At 49.7% G+C, this 5354-nt stretch overlaps 1 protein-coding gene across 4 annotated transcripts in view; it reads right to left on the bottom strand.

Moving 5' to 3' along the window:
• Nucleotides 1-205: 205 nt before the first annotated feature.
• Nucleotides 206-5354, bottom strand: part of AMDHD2 (amidohydrolase domain containing 2) — a 28987-nt gene continuing 23838 nt past the window's right edge. For 2 of the 4 annotated variants that reach the window (XR_002124697.1, XR_002124699.1), the window contains 2 exons: nucleotides 1939-1993; nucleotides 206-1115 (listed from right to left, as the gene is read on the bottom strand). The gene's annotated coding sequence lies outside the window, so the exon portion shown is untranslated. The remainder of the gene's footprint in view (nucleotides 1116-1938; nucleotides 1994-5354) is intronic. The other 2 variants (XR_002124698.1, XR_002124700.1) reach the window with 2 other exon arrangements.

Raw genomic sequence — 5354 nt, 5'->3', positions numbered from 1 at the left:
ATGGTGCCAACTTGGGCCAGTGAAGCAACGTCCTCCACAACTAGACTGAAGAACAAAAGGACAGCAACTTGTCTGTTCCTCTTCCCCCAATTCCCCAGCACTGTTCCCATCCCCCCAATTCCCCAATAAAAATCTTTTAAAAAAATTTAAAAAATAAAATTAATTGTATTTCTATATATTAGTAATGAACACATGGACACGAAAATTTAAAATACAATACCATTTATAATTGGTAAAAAATAAATAAAATATTTAGAAAAAAAAAAGATCAAATCAGGGCCTTGTATGGTCAAGATGCTGTCATACAGCTGAAGGCTCCAACCAGCAAGAGACACGATCCCAAATTCCCAAAGTGAAGCTGCCTTTCAGAGCTGCCCTGGGCAGGATGTGCTCTGGAGCTCTGAAGGCACCCCGACAGGTACTGCCAGCACAGCATAGCACACACACGGAATGTTTCCTTCTAGGCCCCTGCATTAAAGGGCGGGAGTGTCACCAAATGTGACCAGCTCATCCCCAAAGGGACTCTGCTCTCAGGTGAGCTATACTCACTGGCAAAGAACATTCTGGTAAGACCCTCTCACCCCAACAAATCCCACAAAGGCAGGCCCCGCACTCAAAAGCAGGCCAGGACCCAAGTTCAAGGTCTGTGACTTAGTTGAAAATGGGTAACCACAGGTGAGCCCCACTCTCTCCGAGCCGAAATGTGATCTTCTATTAAATGAGGTTGATAACAGACCCACCCCTTGAAGGCTGCTGGGTGCCCGCTATAGATACACGAGGCCTTCTGTGAAGTATGTTGTGCGCTCACCGGGCAGACAGGACGTGGCTACTGGATAAGGTGGCCGAGGGATTCTCAGCCCAGGCTCCTGCCTGCGTGTGCTCCTAGGATGGACTGCGTCACACACCCTGCCCACCCTGGCTGTGACTATGGGCAGATGGGGAGCGGGCCCACAGGAGACAGGTGGGCCCCAAGGCTCTGGTGCAGTGCAGCACCCAGCAAAATGCAGGTGGTCCTACCTGCAGGGAACCACACACAGGTGAAGCTCCGGGCAGGTGGCTGGCTGGTTTAAACAAAGACCAGAGTGAGACTGTTTTCTCCTATTCCACGGAGAAAGCTGCGGAAAGGAAAAGAAGGGAGCTGGAAGCATTCAAGTGTGACCCTCCCCGTGTGGCCACCTAATCTGCCCTCTGACTCTCTCCTCCTGCCCCTTGAGCCTCTCACCCAGCAACAGGCAGGTAAGGCAGGCGGAGGGCACAAGGTCAGGCCGCCAGCAGCCTGAAGTCTGGTCCTCAGGCTTAACTGATCGCAGACTCAGTAAACACAGTGTCTCTGCATTTTACTAACTTGGACGGTCACCATTAATTAACTATGCACATGTCACCACAAACATACTATGAAATTCTGAAATCAATATTTCTCTGCATGGACAATGAAGCTCTGCTCACTTCCTGCACATCTCAAAGATCATTGAATCCATATCCTTAAGAATCCTGCCGCTGAGCTGCCAACAGGTGGCAGGATGGCTCAGCAGGTGAGAGCACATGCTCCTAATGACAAGACTGCCTGTTCCATGGTGGGTTACACCCACCCGCGGCTAGGACTGCACTCAGCACCTTAAGCTGAGCTGCTGCCCAGATGGCTCAGTGGATAAAGCGAGCGCTCTTAACAACAAGGTTGCTGGTTCGACTCCCGCATGAAAAAAAAAAGAAAGAAATAGTCCCCCTCATGGGAAAACAACTGCCTTGGGAGGGGCTGCCTCCCGAGCAGGGTCTGCATCAGTGACACTGGCTCTTCTATAGCACAGGAACTCAGGATCCAGCCGTGTGAGGACAGGGGCCCATGTGAGGACAGGGGTCCATGGCAGGTCTCGTAGCCATGGCAACAGCAGTGCCAACATGGAGGGCCTCAGCCCAGAATGCTGCATGCTTGACACTTACGGTTGCTGATCCAGATTTAACCCAACACGTGATCTCCAAAGTCTCCCAGGAAGGGCTGTAGTATAAAAAGGAATCAATGGCTTCAAAATATAACCTTTCAAGGGTCAGGTGGGGGGTATAATACACCTACAGAAGTTGGAATTACATTGGAAATTACATTTCCTTACACAATGAAGAAGTGGAACACAGGTCCATGTTTTTAACCCCCTGACTTCCTCCTACTTTGGAATGTATTGGTCATTAAATGGGCAACAAAGAGTTTAGAATGAGGCCCTGCACCCCTCAAACATACACAGCTCTGAATGCAGGGGAGTCAGAACGTACATGCAGGATGCAGACAGGGTTTTGTTAATAAACAGCAAAAAGGATAAGACACACAGGCGTGTGACAATACACCACAGGAAGCCCAGGTACAGGGCTAGGAGGAGAAAACGTGCAAGAGTCACAGAAGCCATCTGGACTCAAGGTTTAACCCTCTGTCGGGCGCAACTGATCTCACAGATTCACTGCACACAAATTTTCAAATATCTAACAGTTAACTTAAGTATTGTGACTCATTGCTTCCGTATCTTCCCCCTCTACATAACCTATTGCCAGTCGTGTCTGTGATTTAGTACAGTAAAGACGTATTTCGTATTTGAAAATTGGTATGCAATGAATCTGTGAGATCAGCTGGGCACGACAGAGGGTTAAGAGATAAGGACAAAACAAGGTGCAAAACCTGTTTTAGAGAAACAGAACATTGAATAGACAACAGAACCAGGTGCAGACCAAGACAGGGATGGACATGGGAACAGGACGAAGAAGCTGATTGGTCAGAAAAGGCTTCCCAGCCACAAGGAGGTTTCCACAGAGGGCGATTTCTTCAGGCCAAGAGGAAGGGCCTCAAGCAGGGAGCCTGACAGCCCAGAGCATCCTGGACACTGCCCTGGGCTCTGCAGGCTGGGAAGAGAGGCCACATGGCAGGGGCGTCTGAGGAGGGACCCTCACCACGGAGAAGCAAAGGGACAGGCCAGGAGAGGTGGCGGAAAGTCACAGCAGTGCTGGAACCTGGGCACCCGCCAGCAAGCCCTCACTTCCTCCCTCACCAGGAAAGGGGGAACTAGGAAGAGCCTACATCAATGTTCTTCAGCCCCACCAGGCCAGAGTGCTGATGAGAACGCAGCGGGGCCGACCCCTCCAGATGGAACTACTCCCGTCACTGCAGGAGAGCATCCACAGCCCTGCTACAACCCAGCACACACACCGCACTTGAGATGGGCTCCAAGAGCAAGGTCTGCGAGGTCCAGCTTCCTTCCACGGCTTGGGGCAGAGTTCCCAGGTCCCTACACGCCCTGTCCTCCCAAACTCCCAGAAACAGGGAGGGAGAACAGAAAAGAACTCCCAGCCCTTTGTTCCACGTGTTTCCACTACAGGTCGAGCACTTGATGAAACCACTGAGGCTTCGAGCTTCCCTGCCAATCTTATCAGCCTTCTCTGACAGCATCCAATACACGGCTGTCACTTTAAGAGTCAACTCCTGCTGCAGTAAAATTAATCCCAAAAGAGAAAAACAGGTTGGAGAATGAGAGGTTAACAATGAATTCATTGTGAAAGCTAAGCTTTCAGCTGGATGAATTCTGACTGAAATACTGCCGACACACACACATACACAGCCGTCTGCACACAGCCTCTCATCAGCTCTCTCCACGTGGGCAGGCCTGCCACCAGCTCCACAAACATGCAGAGGACATGGACCTCCAGAANAAAAATATAGTAAAATGAATTGGGGGGAAAAGGAAACAAATGACCCATGGATTTCTTTTCCCACATCCATCAAGGGTCACATAGCAGACACCTCGCCTCCTCCAAAACTTCCCTGACCCTTAGGAGATTCACTGCCAGGTAGAGAGAAGCTGTTTTTGAAAATACGGAGCCCAGTGTTTGTAAAGCACACCTTCCTGTCCCTCATTACCTGGCGCAGGACAGTGCTGCACTGGACCCATGAGGAAGTGGACAGGTGAGGCAGCTCACTCAGGGTTCAGGAGACACCTAGAAGGGTCTGGGGGAGGGCGGAGTCCACAGCAGGGGGCCAGGAGGAGCTTACCAGGGCTCCTGTGTCTACATGGGATGGGGCCCAGCTGAGGAGGAGCTTTCTTCTCCACAGTGCTTTGGAGGGCTTGTATTAGGAGGGGAGACACACGGTTTCTCCTCTTTTGAAATGTAGTTCAAAACACTTGACAAGTGACTGATCCATTCATGCTGCTAACAGTCACTGAGCACCTACCGAAAGCCCCATCCTGCCTAAGCCCTGGGGACTAGAAGAGCAGACAGCACCTGAGTCAGCGCCAGGAGGCCAAGAAGTTGAATTTGGGGTAAGAGTGTTTCCTGGTGTTCCTCAGATCCCTCTGGATCTGTCTCTATATCTTTATTTCTGGGGAGTTTGAAGCCAGGTCAGGGTTGGTGCTGTGAGTGACAGTCTTTCATCCTGAGAGCGAGCCCATGGATCTGCACCAGGACCAAGGATTCAAATCTGGGGGGCTTACACACCCCCGATTTCAGCAATCACTACTGGATTCTTTACACATGCCTTGGCTCTTAAAGAGGCTTTTTTCTATTGGGTTGTCACAAAAGTCATGATGCATTTTTGCAACTAAAAACAGAAAAAATACGTCATGACTTTTCCGACAACCCAATAATTCCTAAAAACCTGCTGAGGAAGAATCTAATGCCAGGATATGACAAGAATAAATAGATCCAAAAGCTTAATCATTACTTATTAAACTGTGTAAATCCTTTGCGTGTGAACTAGTGACAGGGCCTTGGACAGACAAGTACAGTTACAGGTACAAGTAGAGAAGGGTCATCATGGAACTGTTACAACAAGCACTGGACTCCTGGCTAGCCATCTGACCTTAGACAAGTTGTCACTTCTCTGGCTCAGACCCTTTACCTCATAGTCATGGATAAGAACCGGAAGTCCCAGCCTTTAATGAGTTAATCTACACAAAACACTCAAGCTGACTGACTGGGAGGGAGCTTGCTAGGAGCACTTTTACAATTAAATAACACAGAAGATACAAACAAAAAGTTTCTCCACCCAGAGGCCATCACAGCATAAAATAAGTCCTTCAATCCGTTTCCAAATGTGTTTATTCATCTGTGAGTAAAGCTGAATTAAATACATACTCTTTCAGGAGGCCCAATTCTAACTGTGAGGCAGACAAAACAATATAGGAAGGCTGAGCTCCCTAACGCACCAGCGGAGGAATCAAGATCAAATCAGGGCCGGGCTGGCCAAGTGGCGCGTTGGTTAAGAGCTGGCTTGGGACGCCAGAGAGCCCTGGTTCGGATCCCACATATGAGGGCCAGTGACACTGCCCTCCACAGCTAAGATGCTGAACAACAGCTCAACCCGGAGCTGGGCTGCCATGAAT

This window comes from Hipposideros armiger, unplaced genomic scaffold (assembly GCF_001890085.2).
Source record: "Hipposideros armiger isolate ML-2016 unplaced genomic scaffold, ASM189008v1 scaffold_126, whole genome shotgun sequence".
Classification (NCBI taxonomy): Eukaryota; Metazoa; Chordata; class Mammalia; order Chiroptera; family Hipposideridae; genus Hipposideros; species Hipposideros armiger.
Note: the sequence above shows the minus strand (reverse complement) of the source record. Positions and strands in the feature narration are given on the sequence as shown.